This window comes from Oncorhynchus keta, chromosome 14 (genome assembly GCF_023373465.1).
Source record: "Oncorhynchus keta strain PuntledgeMale-10-30-2019 chromosome 14, Oket_V2, whole genome shotgun sequence".
Classification (NCBI taxonomy): domain Eukaryota; kingdom Metazoa; phylum Chordata; class Actinopteri; order Salmoniformes; family Salmonidae; genus Oncorhynchus; species Oncorhynchus keta.
Genome location: NC_068434.1, coordinates 68,841,003 through 68,864,177, shown reverse-complemented (window position 1 = coordinate 68,864,177; position 23,175 = coordinate 68,841,003).

The window sequence follows — 23,175 nt, the reverse complement described above, 5'->3', positions numbered from 1 at the left end:
CTCAATTTTCTCCCCATGAAGGGTGTTCCTCCGATTTCTCCCCCATCAAGGCTGTTCCTCAATTTTCTCCCCCATCAAGGCTGTTCCTCCGATTTCTCCCCATCAAGGCTGTTCCTCCGATTTTTCCCCCATCAATGCTGTTCCTCCGATTTCTCCCCCATCAATGCTGTTCCTCTGATTTCTCCCCATCAAGGCTGTCCCTCCGATTTCTCCCCCATCAAGGCTGTCCCTCCGATTTCTCCCCCATCAAGGCTGTTCCTCAATTTTTCCCCCATCAAGGCTGTTCCCCATCAGGCTGGCTGATTTTCCCCATCAATGCTGTTCCTCTGATTTCTCCCCATCAAGGCTGTCCCCCCCATCAAGGCTGTCCCTCCGATTTCTCCCCATCAAGGCTGTTCCTCAATTTTCTCCCCCATCAAGGCTGTTCCTCCGATTTTTCTCCCCATCAAGGCTGTTCCTCAATTTTCTCCCCATCAAGGCTGTTCCTCAATTTTATCCTGCATCAAGGCTGTTCCTCAATTTTCTCCCCATCAAGGCTGTTCCTCCGATTTCTCCCCCATCAAGGCTGTTCCTCAATTTTCTCCCCCATCAAGGCTGTTCCTCCGATTTCTCCCCATCAAGGCTGTCCCTCCGATTTCTCCCCATCAAGGCTGTTCCTCCGATTTCTCCCCATCAAGGCTGTTCCTCCGATTTCTCCCCATCAAGGCTGTCCCTGATTTCTCCATCAAGGCTGTTTCAATTTTCTCCCCATCAAGGCTGTTCCTCCGATTTCTTCCCCATCAAGGCTGTTCCTCCGATTTCTCCTCCATCAAGGCTGTTCCTGATTTCTCCCCCATCAAGGCTGTTCCTCGATTTCTCCCCATCAAGGCTGTTCCTCCGATTTCTCCCCATCAAGGCTGTTCCTCCGATTTTCCCCCATCAAGGCTGTCCCTCCGATTTCTCCCCCATCAAGGCTGTCCCTCAGATTTCTCCCAATCAAGGCTGTCCCTCCGATTTCTCCCCCATCAAGGCTGTCCCTCAGATTTCTCCCCATCAAGGCTGTTCCTCCGATTTCTCCCCATCAAGGCTGTTCCTCCGATTTCTCCCCATCAAGGCTGTTCCTGCAATTTCTCCCCATCAAGGCTGTCCCTCCGATTTCTCCCCATCAAGGCTGTCCCTCAGATTTCTCCCCATCAAGGCTGTCCCTCGATTTCTCCCCCATCAAGGCTGTTCCTCAATTTTCTCCCCATCAAGGCTGTTCCTCCGATATCTCCCCATCAAGGCTGTTCCTCAATTTTCTCCCCTATCAAGGCTGTTCCTCAATTTTATCCTGCATCAAGGCTGTTCCTCAATTTTCTCCCCATCAAGGCTGTTCCTCCGATTTCTCCCCATCAAGGCTGTTCCTCAATTTTCTCCCCCATCAAGGCTGTTCCTCCGATTTCTCCCCATCAAGGCTGTCCTCCGATTTCTCCCCATCAAGGCTGTTCCTCCGATTTCTCCCCATCAAGGCTGTTCCTCCGATTTCTCCCCCATCAAGGCTGTTCTCCCCATCAAGGCTGTTCCTCAATTTTCTCCCCATCAAGGCTGTTCCCCGATTTCTTCCCCATCAAGGCTGTTCCTCCGATTTCTCCTCCATCAAGGCTGTTCCTCCGATTTCTCCCCATCAAGGCTGTTCCTCCGATTTCTCCCCCATCAAGGCTGTTCCTCCGATTTCTCCCCATCAAGGCTGTTCCTCCGATTTTTCCCCATCAAGGCTGTCCCTCCGATTTCTCCCCATCAAGGCTGTCCCTCAGATTTCTCCCCATCAAGGCTGTCCCTCCGATTTCTCCCCATCAAGGCTGTCCTCAGATTTCTCCCCATCAAGGCTGTTCCTCCGATTTCTCCCCATCAAGGCTGTTCCTCCGATTTCTCCCCATCAAGGCTGTTCCTCCAATTTCTCCCCCATCAAGGCTGTCCCTCCGATTTCTCCCCATCAAGGCTGTCCCTCAGATTTCTCCCCATCAAGGCTGTCCCCCATCAAGGCTGTCCTCCGATTTCTCCCCATCAAGGCTGTTCCTCCGATTTCTCCCCCATCAAGGCTGTTCCTCGATTTCTCCCCCATCAAGGCTGTTCCTCAATTTTCTCCCCCATCAAGGCTGTTCCTCCGATTTCTCCCCATCAAGGCTGTCCCTCCGATTTCTCCCCATCAAGGCTGTCCCTCCGATTTCTCCCCATCAAGGCTGTCCTCGATTTTTCTCCCCATCAAGGCTGTTCCTCTGATTTCTCCCCATCAAGGCTGTCCCTGATTTCTCCCCCTCAAGGCTGTTCCTCAATTTTCTCCCCCATCAAGGCTGTTCCTCGATTTCTCCCCCATCAAGGCTGTTCCTCAATTTTCTCCCCATCAAGGTTCCTGATTTTCCTCAATGCTGTTCCTCTGATTTCTCCCCATCAAGGCTGTTCCTCCGATTTCTCCCCATCAAGGCTGTCCCTCCGATTTCTCCCCCATCAAGGCTGTTCTTCAATTTTCTCCCCATCAAGGCTGTTCCTGATTTTCCCCATCAAGGCTGTTCCTCCGATTTCTCCCCATCAATGCTGTTCCTCTGATTTCTCCCCATCAAGGCTGTCCCTCCGATTTCTCCCCATCAAGGCTGTCCTCGATTTCTCCCCCATCAAGGCTGTTCCTCAATTTTCTCCCCATCAAGGCTGTTCCTCCGATTTCTCCCCATCAAGGCTGTTCCTCAATTTTCTCCCCCCTGTTCCTCAATTTTATCCTGCATCAAGGCTGTTCCTCAATTTTTCCCCCATCAAGGCTGTTCCTCCGATTTCTCCCCATCAAGGCTGTTCCTCCGATTTTCCCCATCAAGGCTGTCCCTCCGATTTCTCCCCATCAAGGCTGTCCCTCAGATTTCTCCCAATCAAGGCTGTCCCTCCGATTTCTCCCCATCAAGGCTGTCCTCAGATTTCTCCCCATCAAGGCTGTTCCTCCGATTTCTCCCCCATCAAGGCTGTTCCTCCGATTTCTCCCCCATCAAGGCTGTTCCTCCAATTTCTCCCCCATCAAGGCTGTCCCTCCGATTTCTCCCCAATCAAGGCTGTCCCTCAGATTTCTCCCCATCAAGGCTGTCCCTCTGATTTCTCCCCCATCAAGGCTGTTACTCAATTTTCTCCCCCATCAAGGCTGTTCCTCCGATTTCTTCCCCATCAAGGCTGTTCCTCCGATTTCTCCCCCATCAAGGCTGTTCCTCCGATTTCTCCCCCATCAAGGCTGTTCCTCAATTTTCTCCCCCATCAAGGCTGTTCCTCCGATTTCTCCCCATCAAGGCTGTCCCTCCGATTTCTCCCCATCAAGGCTGTCCCTCCGATTTCTCCCCATCAAGGCTGTCCCTCCGATTTCTCCCCCATCAAGGCTGTTCCTCCGATTTCTCCCCATCAAGGCTGTCCCTCCGATTTCTCCCCCACCAAGGCTGTTCCTCAATTTTCTCCCCCATGAAGGCTGTTCCTCCGATTTCTCCCCCATCAAGGCTGTTCCTCAATTTTCTCCCCCATCAAGGCTGTTCCTCCGATTTCTCCCCCATCAAGGCTGTTCCTCAATTTTCTCCCCTATCAAGGCTGTTCCTCAATTTTATCCCATCAAGGCTGTTCCTCAATTTTCTCCCCCATCAAGGCTGTTCCTCCGATTTCTCCCCCATCAAGGCTGTTCCTCCGATTTTTCCCCCATCAAGGCTGTCCCTCCGATTTCTCCCCCATCAAGGCTGTCCCTCAGATTTCTCCCCATCAAGGCTGTCCCTCCGATTTCTCCCCCATCAAGGCTGTCCCTCAGATTTCTCCCCATCAAGGCTGTTCCTCCGATTTCTCCCCATCAAGGCTGTTCCTCGATTTCTCCCCATCAAGGCTGTTCCTCCGATTTCTCCCCATCAAGGCTGTCCCTCCGATTTCTCCCCATCAAGGCTGTCCTCAGATTTCTCCCCATCAAGGCTGTCCCTCTGATTTCTCCCCATCAAGGCTGTTCCTCAATTTTCTCCCCCATCAAGGCTGTTCCTCCGATTTCTTCCCCATCAAGGCTGTTCCTCCGATTTCTCCCCATCAAGGCTGTTCCTCCGATTTCTCCCCATCAAGGCTGTCCTCCGATTTCTCCCCATCAAGGCTGTTCCTCAATTTTCTCCCCATCAAGGCTGTTCCTCCGATTTCTTCCCCATCAAGGCTGTTCCTCCGATTTCTCCTCCATCAAGGCTGTTCCCCGATTTTCTCCCCATCAAGGCTGTTCCTCCGATTTCTCCCCATCAAGGCTGTTCCTCCGATTTCTCCCCATCAAGGCTGTTCCTCCGATTTTCCCCATCAAGGCTGTCCCTCCGATTTTCTCCCCATCAAGGCTGTCCCTCAGATTTCTCCCAATCAAGGCTGTCCCTCCGATTTCTCCCCCATCAAGGCTGTCCCTCAGATTTCTCCCCATCAAGGCTGTTCCTCCGATTTCTCCCCCATCAAGGCTGTTCCTCCGATTTCTCCCCATCAAGGCTGTTCCTGCAATTTCTCCCCATCAAGGCTGTCCTCCGATTTCTCCCCCATCCCCCAGATTTCTCCCCATCAAGGCTGCTTTTCCCCCTCAAGGCTGTTCCTCAATTTTCTCCCCCATCAAGGCTGTTCCTCCGATATCTCCCCCATCAAGGCTGTTCCTCAATTTTCTCCCCTATCAAGGCTGTTCCTCAATTTTATCCTGCATCAAGGCTGTTCCTCAATTTTCTCCCCATCAAGGCTGTTCCTCCGATTTCTCCCCATCAAGGCTGTTCCTCAATTTTCTCCCCATCAAGGCTGTTCCTCCGATTTCTCCCCATCAAGGCTGTCCCTCCGATTTCTCCCCCATCAAGGCTGTTCCTCCGATTTCTCCCCATCAAGGCTGTTCCTCCGATTTCTCCCCATCAAGGATCCCTCGATTTCTCCCCATCAAGGCGATTTTCCCCTCAATGCTGTTTCTGATTTCTCCCCATCAAGGCTGTCCTGTCCCCCATCAAGGCTGTCCCTCGATTTCTCCCCATCAAGGCTGTTCCTCAATTTTCTCCCCATCAAGGCTGTTCCTCCGATTTCTCCCCATCAAGGCTGTTCCTCAATTTCTCCCCCATCAAGGCTGTTCCTCATTTCTCTCCCCATCAAGGCTGTTCCTCCGATTTCTCCCCATCAAGGCTGTTCCTCCGATTTTCCCCCATCAAGGCTGTCCCTCCGATTTCTCCCCCATCAAGGCTGTCCCTCAGATTTCTCCCAATCAAGGCTGTCCCTCCGATTTCTCCCCCATCAAGGCTGTCCCTCAGATTTCTCCCCATCAAGGCTGTTCCTCCGATTTCTCCCCCATCAAGGCTGTTCCTCCGATTTCTCCCCCATCAAGGCTGTTCCTCCAATTTCTCCCCCATCAAGGCTGTCCCTCCGATTTCTCCCCCATCAAGGCTGTCCCTCAGATTTCTCCCCATCAAGGCTGTCCCTCTGATTTCTCCCCCATCAAGGCTGTTACTCAATTTTCTCCCCCATCAAGGCTGTTCCTCCGATTTCTCCCCATCAAGGCTGTCCCTCCGATTTCTCCCCATCAAGGCTGTTCCTCCGATTTCTCCCCCATCAAGGCTGTTCCTCAATTTTCTCCCCCATCAAGGCTGTTCCTGATTTCTCCTCAAGGCTGTCCCTCCGATTTCTCCCCATCAAGGCTGTCCCTCCGATTTCTCCCCATCAAGGCTGTCCCTCCGATTTCTCCCCATCAAGGCTGTTCCTCCGATTTCTCCCCATCAAGGCTGTCCCTCCGATTTCTCCCCATCAAGGCTGTTCCTCAATTTTCTCCCCCATCAAGGCTGTTCCTCCGATTTCTCCCCATCAAGGCTGTTCCTCAATTTTCTCCCCATCAAGGCTGTTCCTCCGATTTCTCCCCATCAAGGCTGTTCCTCAATTTTCTCCCCATCAAGGCTGTTCCTCAATTTTATCCCCATCAAGGCTGTTCCTCAATTTTCTCCCCATCAAGGCTGTTCCTCCGATTTCTCCCCATCAAGGCTGTTCCTCCGATTTCTCCCCATCAAGGCTGTCCTCCGATTTCTCCCCCATCAAGGCTGTCCCTCAGATTTCTCCCAATCTCCTCCGATTTCTCCCCCATCAAGGCTGTCCCTGATTTTCCCCATCAAGGCTGTTCCTCCGATTTCTCCCCATCAAGGCTGTTCCTCCATTTCTCCCCCATCAAGGCTGTTCCTCCGATTTCTCCCCCATCAAGGCTGTCCCTCCGATTTCTCCCCATCAAGGCTGTCCCTGATTTCTCCCCTCAAGGCTGTCCCTGATTTCTCCCCATCAAGGCTGTTCCTCAATTTTCTCCCCATCAAGGCTGTTCCTCGATTTCCCCATCAAGGCTGTTCCTCCGATTTCTCCCCATCAAGGCTGTTCCTCCGATTTCTCCCCCATCAAGGCCCTCCATCAAGGCTGTTCCTCAATTTTCTCCCCATCAAGGCTGTTCCTCCGATTTCTTCCCCATCAAGGCTGTTCCTCGATTTCTCCTCCATCAAGGCTGTTCCTCCGATTTCTCCCCATCAAGGCTGTTCCTCCGATTTCTCCCCCATCAAGGCTGTTCCTCCGATTTCTCCCCATCAAGGCTGTTCCTCCGATTTTTCCCCATCAAGGCTGTCCCTCGATTTCTCCCCATCAAGGCTGTCCCTCAGATTTCTCCCAATCAAGGCTGTCCCTCCGATTTCTCCCCATCAAGGCTGTCCTCAGATTTCTCCCCATCAAGGCTGTTCCTCCGATTTCTCCCCATCAAGGCTGTTCCTCGATTTCTCCCCCATCAAGGCTGTTCCTGCAATTTCTCCCCATCAAGGCTGTCCCTCCGATTTCTCCCCCATCAAGGCTGTTCCTCAGATTTCTTCAAGGCTGTCCCCGATTTCTCCCCATCAAGGCTGTTCCTCGATTTCTCCCCATCAAGGCTGTTCCTCCGATTTCTCCCCATCAAGGCTGCTGTTCCTCAAGGCTGTTCCTCGATTTCTCCCCCATCAAGGCTGTTCCTCCGATTTCTCCCCATCAAGGCTGTTCCTCCGATTTCTCCCCATCAAGGCTGTTCCTCAATTTTCTCCCCATCGCTGTTCCTCCGATTTCTCCCCATCAAGGCTGTCCCTCCGATTTCTCCCCATCAAGGCTGTTCCTCCGATTTCTCCCCATCAAGGCTGTTCCTCCCCCATCGAGGCTGTCCCTCCCCCATCAAGGCTGTTCCTCCCCATCAAGGCTTTCTCCCCATCAAGGCTGTTCCTCCGATTTCTCCCCATCAAGGCTGTTCCTCCGATTTCTCCCCATCAAGGCTGTTCCTCAATTTTCTCCCCCATCAAGGCTGTTCCTCCGATTTCTCCCCCATCAAGGCTGTTCCTCCGATTTCTCCCCATCAAGGCTGTCCCTCCGATTTCTCCCCATCAAGGCTGTCCCTCAGATTTCTCCCCATCAAGGCTGTCCCTGATTTCTCCCCCATCAAGGCTGTCCTCAGATTTCTCCCCATCAAGGCTGTTCCTCGATTTCTCCCCCATCAAGGCTGTTCCTCCGATTTCTCCCCCATCAAGGCTGTTCCTCCAATTTTCTCCCCATCAAGGCTGTCCCTCGATTTCTCCCCATCAAGGCTGTCCCTCAGATTTCTCCCCATCAAGGCTGTTCTCTCCCCCATCAAGGCTGTTCCTCCGATTTCTCCCCATCAAGGCTGTTCCTCCGATTTCTCCCCATCAAGGCTGTTCCTCCGATTTCTCCCCATCAAGGCTGTTCTCCCCTCAATTTCTCCCCATCAAGGCTGTCCCTCCGATTTCTCCCCCATCAAGGCTGTTCCTCCGATTTCTCCCCCATCAAGGCTGTTCCTGATTTCTCCCCATCAAGGCTGTCCCTCCGATTTCTCCCCCATCAAGGCTGTTCCTCAATTTTCTCCCCATCAAGGCTGTTCCCCCGATTTCTTCCCCATCAAGGCTGTTCCTCCGATTTCTCCTCCATCAAGGCTGTTCCTCCGATTTCTCCCCCATCAAGGCTGTTCCTCCGATTTCTCCCCATCAAGGTTGTTCCTCCGATTTTCCCCCATCAAGGCCCCCGATTTTTCCCCCATCAAGGCTGTCCCTCCGATTTCTCCCCCATCAAGGCTGTCCCTCAGATTTCTCCCAATCAAGGCTGTCCCTCCGATTTCTCCCCATCAAGGCTGTCCCTCAGATTTCTCCCCATCAAGGCTGTTCCTCCGATTTCTCCCCCATCAAAGCTGTTCCTGATTTCTCCCCATCAAGGCTGTTCCTCCAATTTCTCCCCCATCAAGGCTGTCCCTCCGATTTCTCCCCCATCAAGGCTGTCCCTCAGATTTCTCCCCATCAAGGCTGTCCCTCTGATTTTTCCCCCATCAAGGCTGTTCCTCCGATTTCTTCCCCATCAAGGCTGTTCCTCCGATTTCTCCCCCATCAAGGCTGTTCCTCCGATTTCTCCCCCATCAAGGCTGTTCCTCAATTTTCTCCCCCATCAAGGCTGTCCCTCCGATTTCTCCCCATCAAGGCTGTCCCTCCGATTTCTCCCCATCAAGGCTGTCCCTCCGATTTCTCCCCATCAAGGCTGTCCCTCCGATTTCTCCCCATCAAGGCTGTTCCTCTGATTTCTCCCCATCAAGGCTGTCCCTCCGATTTCTCCCCCACCAAGGCTGTTCCTCAATTTTCTCCCCCATGAAGGCTGTTCCTCCGATTTCTCCCCCATTAAGGCTGTTCCTCAATTTTCTCCCCCATCAAGGCTGTTCCTCCGATTTCTCCCCATCAAGGCTGTTCCTCCGATTTTTCCCCCATCAATGCTGTTCCTCCGATTTCTCCCCCATCAATGCTGTTCCTCTGATTTCTCCCCATCAAGGCTGTCCCTCGATTTCTCCCCCATCAAGGCTGTCCCTCCGATTTCTCCCCCATCAAGGCTGTTCTTCAATTTTCTCCCCCATCAAGGCTGTTCCTCCGATTTCTCCCCCATCAAGGCTGTTCCTCCGATTTCTCCCCATCAATGCTGTTCCTCTGATTTCTCCCCATCAAGGCTGTCCCTCCGATTTCTCCCCCATCAAGGCTGTCCCTCCGATTTCTCCCCCATCAAGGCTGTTCCTCAATTTTCTCCCCCATCAAGGCTGTTCCTCCGATTTCTCCCCCATCAAGGCTGTTCCTCAATTTTCTCCCCTATCAAGGCTGTTCCTCAATTTTATCCTGCATCAAGGCTGTTCCTCAATTTTCTCCCCCATCAAGGCTGTTCCTCCGATTTCTCCCCCATCAAGGCTGTTCCTCCGATTTCTCCCCCATCAAGGCTGTCCCTCCGATTTCTCCCCCATCAAGGCTGTCCCTCAGATTTCTCCCAATCAAGGCTGTCCCTCCGATTTCTCCCCATCAAGGCTGTTCCTCAGATTTCTCCCCATCAAGGCTGTTCCTCCGATTTCTCCCCCATCAAGGCTGTTCCTCCGATTTCTCCCCCATCAAGGCTGTTCCTCCAATTTCTCCCCCATCAAGGCTGTCCCTCCGATTTCTCCCCATCAAGGCTGTCCTCAGATTTCTCCCCATCAAGGTCCCTCTGATTTCTCCCCATCAAGGCTGTTACTCAATTTTCTCCCCATCAAGGCTGTTCCTCCGATTTCTTCCCCATCAAGGCTGTTCCTCCGATTTCTCCCCCATCAAGGCTGTTCCTCCGATTTCTCCCCATCAAGGCTGTTCCTCGATTTTTCCCCATCAAGGCTGTCCCTCCGATTTCTCCCCATCAAGGCTGTCCCTCAGATTTCTCCCAATCAAGGCTGTCCCTCCGATTTCTCCCCCATCAAGGCTGTCCCTCAGATTTCTCCCCTGCTGTTCCTCCGATTTCTCCCCCATCAAGGCTGTTCCTCCGATTTCTCCCCCATCAAGGCTGTTCCTCAATTTCTCCCCCATCAAGGCTGTCCCTCCGATTTCTCCCCCATCAAGGCTGTCCCTCAGATTTCTCCCCATCAAGGCTGTCCCTCCGATTTCTCCCCCATCAAGGCTGTTCCTCAATTTTCTCCCCCATCAAGGCTGTTCCTCCGATTTCTCCCCCATCAAGGCTGTTCCTCAATTTTCTCCCCTATCAAGGCTGTTCCTCAATTTTATCCTGCATCAAGGCTGTTCCTCAATTTTCTCCCCCATCAAGGCTGTTCCTCCGATTTCTCCCCCATCAAGGCTGTTCCTCAATTTTCTCCCCCATCAAGGCTGTTCCTCCGATTTCTCCCCATCAAGGCTGTCCCTCCGATTTCTCCCCCATCAAGGCTGTTCCTCCGATTTCTCCCCCATCAAGGCTGTTCCTCCGATTTCTCCCCCATCAAGGCTGTCCCTCCGATTTCTCGCCCATCAAGGCTGTTCCTCAATTTTCTCCCCCATCAAGGCTGTTCCCCCGATTTCTTCCCCATCAAGGCTGTTCCTCCGATTTCTCCTCCATCAAGGCTGTTCCTCCGATTTCTCCCCCATCAAGGCTGTTCCTCCGATTTCTCCCCCATCAAGGTTGTTCCTCCGATTTCTCCCCCATCAAGGCTGTTCCTCCGATTTTCCCCCATCAAGGCTGTCCCTCCGATTTCTCCCCCATCAAGGCTGTCCCTCAGATTTCTCCCAATCAAGGCTGTCCCTCCGATTTCTCCCCCATCAAGGCTGTCCCTCAGATTTCTCCCCATCAAGGCTGTTCCTCCGATTTCTCCCCATCAAGGCTGTTCCACCGATTTCTCCCCATCAAGGCTGTTCCTCCAATTTCTCCCCCATCAAGGCTGTCCCTCCGATTTCTCCCCCATCAAGGCTGTCCCTCAGATTTCTCCCCATCAAGGCTGTCCCTCTGATTTTTCCCCATCAAGGCTGTCCCTCCGATTTCTTCCCCATCAAGGCTGTTCCTCCGATTTCTCCCCCATCAAGGCTGTTCCGATTTCTCCCCATCAAGGCTGTTCCTCAATTTTCTCCCCCATCAAGGCTGTTCCTCCGATTTCTCCCCATCAAGGCTGTCCCTCCGAATTCTCCCCATCAAGGCTGTCCTCCGATTTCTCCCCATCAAGGCTGTCCCTCCGATTTCTCCCCCATCAAGGCTGTTCCTCTGATTTCTCCCCATCAAGGCTGTCCTCCGATTTCTCCCCATCAAGGCTGTTCCTCAATTTTCTCCCCCATCAAGGCTGTTCCTCCGATTTCTCCCCATTAAGGCTGTTTCAATTTTCTCCCCCATCAAGGCTGTTCCTCCAATTTCTCCCCATCAAGGCTGTTCCTCCGATTTTTCCCCATCAATGCTGTTCCTCCGATTTCTCCCCATCAAGGCTGTTCCTCTGATTTCTCCCCATCAAGGCTGTCCCTCCGATTTCTCCCCCATCAAGGCTGATTTCTCCCCATCAAGGCTGTTCTTCAATTTTCTCCCCATCAAGGCTGTTCCTCCGATTTCTCCCCCATCAAGGCTGTTCCTCCGATTTCTCCCACATCAATGCTGTTCCTCTGATTTCTCCCCATCAAGGCTGTCCCTCCGATTTCTCCCCATCAAGGCTGTCCTCCATTTCTCCCCATCAAGGCTGTTCCTCAATTTTCTCCCCATCAAGGCTGTTCCTGATTTCTCCCCATCAAGGCTGTTTCAATTTTCCCCCATCAAGGCTGGCTGTTCCTCAATTTTCTCCCCATCAAGGCTGTTCCTCCGATTTCTCCCCATCAAGGCTGTTCCTCCGATTTTTCCCCCATCAAGGCTGTCCCTCCGATTTCTCCCCATCAAGGCTGTCCCTCAGATTTCTCCCAATCAAGGCTGTTCCTCCGATTTCTCCCCCATCAAGGCTGTCCCTCAGATTTCTCCCCATCAAGGCTGTTCCTCCGATTTCTCCCCCATCAAGGCTGTTCCTCCGATTTCTCCCCCATCAAGGCTGTTCCTCAATTTCTCCCCATCAAGGCTGTTCCTCCGATTTCTCCCCATCAAGGCTGTCCCTCAGATTTCTCCCCATCAAGGCTGTCCCTCTGATTTCTCCCCCATTAAGGCTGTTACTCAATTTTCTCCCCCATCAAGGCTGTTCCTCCGATTTCTTCCCCATCAAGGCTGTTCCTCCGATTTCTCCCCCATCAAGGCTGTTCCTCCGATTTCTCCCCATCAAGGCTGTTCCTCAATTTTCTCCCCCATCAAGGCTGTTCCTCCGATTTCTCCCCATCAAGGCTGTCCCTCCGATTTCTCCCCATCAAGGCTGTCCCTCCGATTTCTCCCCATCAAGGCTGTCCCTCCGATTTCTCCCCATCAAGGCTGTTCCCGATTTCTCCCCATCAAGGCTGTCCCTCCGATTTCTCCCCATCAAGGCTGTTCCTCAATTTCTCCCCATCAAGGCTGTTCCTCCGATTTCTCCCCATCAAGGCTGTTCCTCAATTTTCTCCCCCATCAAGGCTGTTCCTCCGATTTCTCCCCCATCAAGGCTGTTCCTCAATTTTCTCCCCTATCAAGGCTGTTCCTCAATTTTATCCTGCATCAAGGCTGTTCCTCAATTTTCTCCCCCATCAAGGCTGTTCCTCCGATTTCTCCCCCATCAAGGCTGTTCCTCCGATTTTTCCCCCATCAAGGCTGTCCCTCCGATTTCTCCCCCATCAAGGCTGTCCCTCAGATTTCTCCCAATCAAGGCTGTCCCTCCGATTTCTCCCCCATCAAGGCTGTCCCTCAGATTTCTCCCCATCAAGGCTGTCCCTCCGATTTCTCCCCCATCAAGGCTGTCCCTCAGATTTCTCCCCATCAAGGCTGTTCCTCCGATTTCTCCCCCATCAAGGCTGTCCCTCCGATTTCTCCCCATCAAGGCTGTCCCTCAGATTTCTCCCCATCAAGGCTGTCCCTCTGATTTCTCCCCCATCAAGGCTGTTACTCAATTTCTCCCCCATCAAGGCTGTTCCTCCGATTTCTTCCCCATCAAGGCTGTTCCTCCGATTTCTCCCCCATCAAGGCTGTTCCTCCGATTTCTCCCCATCAAGGCTGTTCCTCAATTTCTCCCCCATCAAGGCTGTTCCTCCGATTTCTCCCCATCAAGGCTGTCCTCCGATTTCTCCCCATCAAGGCTGTCCCTCCGATTTCTCCCCATCAAGGCTGTCCTCCGATTTCTCCCCATCAAGGCTGTTCCTCCGATTTCTCCCCATCAAGGCTGTTCCTCCGATTTCTCCCCCATCAAGGCTGTTCCTCGATTTCTCCCCATCAAGGCTGTTCCTCCGATTTCTCCCCATCAAGGCTGTTCCTCAATTTTCTCCCCATCAAGGCTGTTTCCGATTTCTCCCCATCAAGGCTGTTCCTCCGATTTCTCCCCATCAAGGCTGTTCCTCGATTTCTCCCCATCAAGGCTGTCCCTCGATTTCTCCCCCATCAAGGCTGTTCCTCGATTTCTCCCCATCAAGGCTGTCCCTCCGATTTCTCCCCATCAAGGCTGACCCTCCGATTTCTCCCCATCAAGGCTGTTCCTCCGATTTCTCCCCATCAAGGCTGTCCCTCCGATTTCTCCCCATCAAGGCTGTTCCTCAATTTTCTCCCCATCAAGGCTGTTCCTCCGATTTCTCCCCCATCAAGGCTGTTCCTCAATTTTCTCCCCTATCAAGGCTGTTCCTCAATTTTATCCCCATCAAGGCTGTTCCTCAATTTTCTCCCCATCAAGGCTGTTCCTCCGATTTCTCCCCATCAAGGCTGTTCCTCAATTTTCTCCCCATCAAGGCTGTTCCTCCAATTTCTCCCCATCAAGGCTGTTCCTCCGATTTCTCCCCCATCAATGCTGTTCCTCCGATTTCTCCCCCATCAAGGCTGTTCCTCGATTTCTCCCCATCAAGGCTGTCCCTCCGATTTCTCCCCATCAAGGCTGTTCCTCAATTTTCTCCCCCATCAAGGCTGTTCCTCCGATTTCTTCCCCATCAAGGCTGTTCCTCCGATTTCTCCCCATCAAGGCTGTTCCTCCGATTTCTCCCCATCAAGGCTGTTCCTCGATTTCTCCCCCATCAGGCTGTTCCTCCGATTTCTCCCCCATCAAGGCTGTTCCTCAATTTTCTCCCCATCAAGGCTGTTCCTGATTTCTCCCCATCAAGGCTGTTCCTCCGATTTCTCCCCCATCAAGGCTGTTCCTCCGATTTCTCCCCCATCAAGGCTGTCCCTCCAATTTCTCCCCATCAAGGCTGTTCCTCCGATTTCTCCCCCATCAAGGCTGTTCCTCCGATTTCTTCCCCATCAAGGCTGTTCCTCAATTTTCTCCCCATCAAGGCTGTTCCTCAATTTTCTCCCCATCAAGGCTGTTCCTCCGATTTCTCCCCATCAAGGCTGTCCCTCGATTTCTCCCCCATCAAGGCTGTTCCTCAATTTTCTCCCCATCAAGGCTGTTCCTCCGATTTCTCCCCATCAAGGCTGTTCCTCAATTTTCTCCCCTATCAAGGCTGTTCCTCAATTTTATCCCCATCAAGGCTGTTCCTCAATTTTCTCCCCATCAAGGCTGTTCCTCCGATTTCTCCCCATCAAGGCTGTTCCTCCGATTTCTCCCCATCAAGGCTGTCCTCCGATTTCTCCCCATCAAGGCTGTTCCTCAATTTTCTCCCCATCAAGGCTGTTCCTCAATTTTATCCTGCATCAAGGCTGTTCCTCAATTTTCTCCCCATCAAGGCTGTTCCTCCGATTTCTCCCCATCAAGGCTGTTCCTCCGATTTCTCCCCCATCAAGGCTGTCCCTCCGATTTCTCCCCATCAAGGCTGTCCCTCCGATTTCTCCCCATCAAGGCTGTTCCTCCGATTTCTCCCCATCAAGGCTGTTCCTCCGATTTCTCCCCCACAAGGCTGTCCCTCTGATTTCTCCCCCATCAAGGCTGTCCCTCCGATTTCTCCCCATCAAGGCTGTCCCTCCGATTTCTCCCCATCAAGGCTGTTCCTCCGATTTCTCCCCCACAAGGCTGTCCCTCTGATTTCTCCCCCATCAAGGCTGTCCCTCCGATTTCTCCCCATCAAGGCTGTCCCTCCGATTTCTCCCCATCAAGGCTGTCCCTCCGATTTCTCCCCATCAAGGCTGTCCCTCCGATTTCTCCCCCATCAAGGCTGTCCCTCCGATTACTCCCCCATCAAGGCTGTTCCTCCGATTTCTCCCCCATCAAGACTGTTCCTCCGATTTCTCTCCCATCAAGGCTGTTCCTCCGATTTCTCCCCCATCAAGGCTGTTCCTCCGATTTCTCCCCCATCAAGGCTGTTCCTCCGATTTCTCCCCATCAAGGCTGTTCCTCCGATTTCTCCCCATCAAGGCTGTTCCTCTGATTTCTCCCCCATCAAGGCTGTTCCTCCGATTTCTCCCCATCAAGGCTGTTCCTCCGATTTCTCCCCATCAAGGCTGTTCCTCCGATTTCTCCCCCATCAAGGCTGTTCCTCCGATTTCTCCCCATCAAGGCTGTCCTCCGATTTCTCCCCCATCAAGGCTGTTCCTCCGATTTCTCCCCATCAAGGCTGTTCCTCCGATTTCTCCCCCATCAAGACTGTTCCTCCGATTTCTCTCCCATCAAGGCTGTTCCTCCGATTTCTCTCCCATCAAGGCTGTTCCTCCGATTTCTCCCCATCAAGGCTGTCCCTCCGATTTCTCCCCCATCAAGGCTGTTCCTCCGATTTCTCCCCCATCAAGGCTGTTCCTCCGATTTCTCCCCATCAAGGCTGTTCCTCCGATTTCTCCCCATCAAGGCTGTTCCTCCGATTTCTCCCCCATCAAGGCTGTTCCTCCGATTTCTCCCCCATCAAGGCTGTTCCTCCGATTTCTCCCCATCAAGGCTGTTCCTCCGATTTCTCCCCATCAAGGCTGTCCCTCCGATTTCTCCCCATCAAGGCTGTTCCTCCGATTTCTCCCCCATCAAGGCTGTTCCTCCGATTTCTCCCCATCAAGGCTGTTCCTCCGATTTCTCCCCATCAAGGCTGTTCCTCCGATTTCTCCCCCATCAAGGCTGTTCCTCCGATTTCTCCCCCATCAAGGCTGTCCCTCCGATTTCTCCCCATCAAGGCTGTTCCTCCGATTTCTCCCCCATCAAGGCTGTTCCTCCGATTTCTCCCCATCAAGGCTGTTCCTCAATTTTCTCCCCATCAAGGCTGTTCTTCGATTTCTCCCCCATCAAGGCTGTTCCTCCGATTTCTCCCCATCAAGGCTGTTCCTCCGATTTCTCCCCCATCAAGGCTGTTCCTCCGATTTCTCCCCATCAAGGCTGTTCCTCCTATTTCTCCCCATCAAGGCTGTTCCTCCGATTTCTCCCCCATCAAGGCTGTTCCTCCGATTTCTCCCCCATCAAGGCTGTTCCTCAATTTTCTCCCCATCAAGGCTGTTCCTCCGATTTCTCTCCAATCAAGGCTGTTCCTCCGATTTCTCCCCCATCAAGGCTGTTCCTCAATTTTCTCCCCATCAAGGCTGTTCCTCCGATTTCTCTCCAATCAAGGCTGTTCCTCCGATTTCTCCCCCATCAAGGCTGTTCCTCAATTTTCTCCCCATCAAGGCTGTTCCTCCGATTTCTCTCCAATCAAGGCTGTTCCTCCGATTTCTCCCCCATCAAGGCTGTTCCTCCATTTTCTCAGAGTAGAATGTAAATTGTAGAAACACCGATCAGAACTTATTACAAAATGGATCCTTGCTTGGAGAAAGAAAGAGTGCGTAAGTATGAGAGAGAGATTGGGTGAACTGGGGGGAGCCTGCAGGAGGGGAATGTTGCTCTGTGGCGGGGATGGGAAAATTAGATGTATTTTCTCATGGGGTGCGGGGGGGGGGGGTAATGGTGCCTCGCTGTATTTTATTTTTATGTAGGAAGGAGGGAGATGGAAATTCCTTGTGAATAGGTTTGCCCCATGCAGTTCCATTCTATCCTGCCCGTGTCTGTCTGTCAGTCTGTCTGCGTTTTAACCCTCCCACTTTCCCCCCGCCGCCCCTCCTCTTGCCCCCCTTTTCATCTGTGGAACCCCAAGGTTACGGTGCACTTCCTTTGGTGCATGTCTAATCAGAAAGTTAAGGTAAAGCGCGAACTCATCCCCACATCGAAAGCCGTTGGTCCCGATGCCATTAAACACTCAAGCCTTGGTCCAGTCTCCGTCTCACACCCCGCCGTGATAAATTAACATGACCTCGGGAAATAGAAAGGTTGAAATACTATGATTTTATTTTCTTACGAATTTATTCTCTCCCGTCTTTGACTGTGCACGTGGAGCCAGGAACGCCCGCTCTCTCCATGTCTAATATAAGTATGAATTTGAGTGTTTGAAATTGATTGAGGCAAAATGGAGGCTGTGGCTCCATATGTGAGCCATTATGGGTAATTGAGGCAGTTATGTCTCTTGTACCTTTGACCTAAAGGGATAATTTTCTGCACCTTGTCAGATGTAATGAAAAAGGAGCAGGTTCTTTTTGAATTCTGTCTCTGTTTCCTCTTTTAAGATTGTATTTTTTAAACAATTTGCCTTGCAATTAGGTTTCATAAACGTTTGAGAGGAAACACTGGTCGCTCTGCTCACAGTCTGTCTTTTCTCAGCTCCTCTCAGCTACCAGAATTCACAGTGAGCAGGGAATGGTGCATGTTGGGGGAAATCAATGCAAACAGCCATTCCTGTTCTACCATGATAAAGAGACCATCATATCAGCTAAAGCATGAAGTTAAATATTTCCTTTGATTTCAGTATTTTGTGTAATTCATGAATGAGTATGCTAAAATAATAACACTCCTGTCCCCTCCCAGATCCCCTGTTGATGCCACCTGGCAGTTCCCCGTCTCGGCCAGTAGATGGTGGGCCCTGTTCAGGTTTCCCCGGCATTGCACACTGAGCCTTTCTTGCTCACCCATCACTTACGACAGCGCTCTCGGGGAGACCTCCTCAACCTGCCTCCACCGTCCTCTCCAACACTCCCCCTCACTCCCTCCCCTCCTATCCCCTTCCAGGGGGCAGAGTCACCGAGGTGGCAGTTCTAACAAGCTGCCGGGGACCGCGCCGCTCAAATGAGCCAAATCAAAGAGAAAGGGGGAGTGGGATAGGTAGCGGCATGCAGTGAACAGCCATTCTGCTGAATATGAAATGAATTGGTATGGCCTGACATGATAAGCCCAAGGATAACCCACTGCACAGTCAGCACATTTACCCCGATGCCTCATTTCAGACATGGAAAAAACAACCCAACAAAACAACAAGAAAAACACAACAGCACCCAACCACTGCCCAACTGCCCTTATTGTGTGATTGGGTTGATTTTGAAAAAGGGGACGTAATTATGAAGGCATTGCTTTTGTATAGCCCCCAAGAACACTTAATTTGGCGTGTGTGAGTCGTGCATCGGCACTATGACAACGTTTGTTTTGTTGTGTATGAGCTTGTGCGGTGCCGTGTTGATCCGCCCATTCTCTCACACTGCTTCTGTGTTTGGCCACAGCCCCGATTGTGATGAGGGGCAGGTGGGTGATTTAGGCTGGGTAGCACCGCTGAGATCTTTTGGATTCAGTGTCTGGTGGATTTGGCATAAATAAGTGAGTCCTCCCGTCTCATTTTCCTTCGCTCTGTGAGGTTCTCGGCCTCTTCTTTCCCCCCTCCCGTCTTCATTCCTCATTCTTCCTCCATCTCTTTCTGATTCCTCATCTCCTCTCACTGTTGCAGTCGCTATCCTTGTGCATCTCTCATCTTTCTTAGGCTGTCCCCTTGGGGCCCCTGCCGAGCTGGTGTCAGGTCACCCCACCCCCAAAAAATATAATCATAAAAAAAGCAATTTTCTGTCCCCCCATATCTGGCTGCTTTCGTCTGTCACTCCCTCAGTACAAACACACACACATATATACACACACTGGGCGTACAGTCCATTTCATGGACATAGAAGCAAGGTTTTGTCCTTTTCTTAAAGCCAGAAAACAAGGAAGTGCATAGAAAATGTAAAAGCCAGTGTTATCACTTACAGTCCCAAATGCTCCTGGCATGGAAAGAAAGTAATTGAAATAGCTCATCCAAGGGAGGGAATGGGAAATATTGTTTATAATAATGTGAATAGTAATGCTTCAGTTTCATGTCCAAATGTTGTCCCCATCTGCACCATCTCTGTGCCCCAACTCAAGATTTACAATGATTCCACAATTCACAGAATATAACATAGGGGTAAAAAAAACTCTTTCTCTCTCCCTCTCTCTCTTGTGTGTTTTGTGTTGTTCAGCTTCAGTGAGCTTAAAGAATTGCAGAGTGAACATGGCTTCACCCCAGGCCCTCAGCCTTTCTTGCCAGATGCTCTTTTCCTAGATGCCCGCCTGAGAAGACGTCACATGCTTATCTTAAGGTAATGGCACCTTCTTCCACACCTCACACTGGCTTGGGAAGGCAGAATCACCTCTGATACTCCAACATGATCGTCTCTGCCTTTAGCTTCAACTGCTGTACCACACATGTACATTTTAGAGTGATGTAGTTTGTATGAAAAACAAAGGATGTTCAGCTGCAAGGTCATCTAATTTATTACAACTTTGGTGATGATTGCAGTTTTTTCAAGGATGTAAAATTAAAACTGGGTTTAGGTTAATATTGTCTCGAACCACGATAATAATAATGTTTTGGTTTGTTGATTCCAAATTATTTTAGTTCTCTGAAGAAGTGAATATGCATCAGAATGTGCAGTATGTTGAATTAGTTGAGGAATGTGTTGTTGTATTGATTTGAATAGTTGAAACCTCTCCAGTCCAGAGCTTCTCAATGAAAAATATATCTATTTTTTCTCTCCAGATAAATAGTGAAAAACAATAGACGTGTCCTTGCTTTCTCTCTCTTGGTAACCTGTGTGGTTCAGTATGTTTACTTGTACTCTGTCTTGCACCACAGTGACTTGACCTGGGGAAGGTAGTGCTAGACTGGTGTATTCTAACAAGGTGCCTGTGACCTCTCTGTGAGCCGTGGGACAGGCAGGGGGTCTCTACTGCTACTGCTGTGTACCTCTGTCACTGTCATCATCCATCTGGCCTTGGCTCTTCCTCTCTCCCAGCTCTCTGCGTCTGGGTTGTCAGTGTCCTGGGTTTTAACGTATGCTCTTTGTGCTGTTTGAATAGCTGTGGTTGTCCTGACCTAGGTGGAAACATGTTGGTTATGTCTCTGTGCCTCTGGACTGAGGTGTCTAATTCAGTAGCATCCTTTTGTCAAGACATTCCTATCAGGAAAGTTGTGGCCAACACACAGCAGGCTTTGGGACGTTGTTATTTTATGGAGCAGTGTGTGCTCAGGTGCTCATTATCAGCAAGGTTCCATTTAGAATAGCTGAGAAAAGGGGACATTGTCCTGCGTGTTGATCTCGGACGGTAAGGCATTTATAAATGCTTTTGTGAGCGTCTTCTTCTAGTGAAGTGCTGGAGGTGTTTTTGCTATGTGTTTTTTTTATGGGAAAGCACAAAGAAAGCAATCTCTCCATAAAGCCACTCTAAAACGGAGTAAATGGACAAAAGGGTTTTTGGGGGAATCCGGGGCGCAGCAGAATCTAACCTGCCCCTTCGCTCACCCTCTTCCAAACAAACAGTCCAGCCATCTCCTCCCCCTTCTCCCTCTTCTCTCCCCTGGTGCCAGAGGAGCCCCTTTCCTCTCCAAATCCCCACCTCAGCCGGCCACAGCACAGGTGATGTGACGTGTGGCAGTTTTATTCCATTTCACATACCAGTTAACCAGCCCAGCATTTACCATAAAGCATTATTGGCTAAAGTATTTTATTTAAACATGTTACTTACATCATAGGGTGAAGTATTTTATTTAAACATGTTACTTACATCATAGGGTGAAGTATTTTATTTAAACATGTAACTTACATCATAGGGTGAAGTATTTTATTTAAACATGTCACTTACATTTTATCCCCGAGATCTGTATATCAAAATTGTCATCAGAGCACAGGTGCTAAAATTATTGTTTCAATTAAATGTTTGGTTTTGAATAATTATATTGAATAATTATTCATATGAATCTTATTGACATGAATATAAAATACAATATTAACATTTGCTATATAAAAATGATCAGTCATAATATTCCAAATTCAAACATTTATTTAAATATGTTTATATTAGTATCGTCATATTAATGATCTAATTGTTCTAAAATAGTTTATTAAATTCAACATAACTTAATTGATCAAATGATATTGTGCGACTTGAATGAATAGTTGTTTAGATGAGTGTTTCTGCTGAACTTACTATTCGAATAAACAAGTAAATATCTTGACATGGTATTTTGTATTCAAAGTTAATTATTGAATAAATGAATACATTCTATTCGCTGTTTTATATGTTTATAGTCCAATAGAAATATGAATGGCTTGCTGATGCTGTACTCATGTACGGATGTGTCTGGTATGAATCAGTTGAGCCCACTGAGGGAGCTGAAAGTGGAAAAGGCTGTTACGTTTAGGCATTGGCCAAAATTCCAAAGTCTGAGTCCGATCGGACTAAATCTCTTGTGTCCCCAAACCACAGCCAACCGTGATGGAATCATTGCTCTGCTACACCAGCCGGTGCAAAGAATCCCCACAAGAATCTGTCGGACTCTGGAGAGAAGTGCTACATGTTATTCAGTCTCCCTGTAAATAGTACACTTATTTTAACCTAGATTTAAACAAAATATAATATACATCTATGATTTCACATGCTGAAATTAGTAATGTATTATTTATTTGTTATTTCATTGTTTGACAGAAGTACATTTCTGAAAGCACTCTACCGTCTTTATTATTTACATGTTTTATTTTATTTATTTTTGCCATATAATTAATATGCATTTTATGAAATACACATTTGAGATATTGATATTTTCCGCTGTATCATTTGTAATTTGAGAGACAATTTCATTTGGATTGCTGGTATACAGTGTTTATGGTGTTTTTGGTGGCCGAGGACACTGCTTAGCCTGGTTGTTATTGTTACTCCTCGGTCTTGGAGGTGGGGTTGAGGGTTAGAGGACATTGGGAGGGGGTTGTGATTTTATATATTTTATATTCTCTCTCTCTCCATCTTGTGACATCTCTGTATTCTTCATCTTCTGCCTCGTCTTTGAATAATAATAACAAAGAGAGGAGGGCCCGTTGTTGTCATCCTCTCACCCTACCATTTCATCATCCTCTCACCCTACCATTTCATCATCCTCTCACCCTACCATTTCATCATCCTCTCACCCTACCATTTCATCATCCTCTCACCCTACCATTTCATCATCCTCTCACCCTACCATTTCATCATCCTCTCACCCTACCATTTCATCATCCTCTCACCCTACCATTTCATCATCCTCTCACCCTACCATTTCATCATCCTCTCACCCTACCATTTCATCATCCTTTCACGCTACCATTTCATCAGCTGCTCTGATAACCATGAATCTAGTCACTCGTGTTTTTCATCAAGCTATGTCCACGGAGCGTGCTGTGCCTTCCTCGGCGGAGAGGCCTGGAGAGGAGATGGCCGGCCGCTGAGGCGAACACAATGGCCAGAGAGACGCCCGGGACACACACACACACACACACACACACACACACACACCTCCTCTCTCATCTGCTGCCTCTATGAGATCAACCTGGGGGAGGGGGAACAACACAAACAACAGGAACAACAATAACAACACATTTACCTCTGTTGTCTGTGTATTGTATTTGTCTGTTCTGTTCTCAACTCAAACAGCATTTACAGAGGAAAATAGAACCAACAGAAGAAAATCACACCTTGTGTAAACTAGACAAATGCCCAAATCACAATGGTTTTGCATGAACTAGAGTAGCTATCAATATTATAAAGAAAAATGTTTTGTGTGACATGATGACTGGGTAGGAGAAACATTTTCTTGTGAACACTGGCCAAGAAGGCAGAGAACAAGAGGAGAGAATGTAGTGTAGCTTTTTCCTCCTGGTCGGCGGGCGGCTCAGATTGCAGGGGCCAGCTACAGATCCAGTATGTATCATTGGTGCTCTGATCCTCACTGCATCTGGCTTCTACTGGTTGTCAGCTCTGCTCTGGTTGGCTTTTCCATACCTGTGCCATGTTTTGTGTTGTTGTTGTAATTGTTCAGCCTCCTGGATACTTTGTTCCTTCAACTTGAACTTGACACTGTGTTTCTTGCTTATGTTCAGGGCCAGAATGATTGGCTTTGACAATGGGGAATTTCCCCCTGCATCCTCCGAGGGAGCTACGGCCTTTCAGACAGCTGTCATTTATCATTAGCCATGTCCCATTGGCCATAGATAATTTAATTTATTTTTCTGTTTCTGTTTATTAGAAGGTAAAACCCAAAGCAATTTTTTTCATCC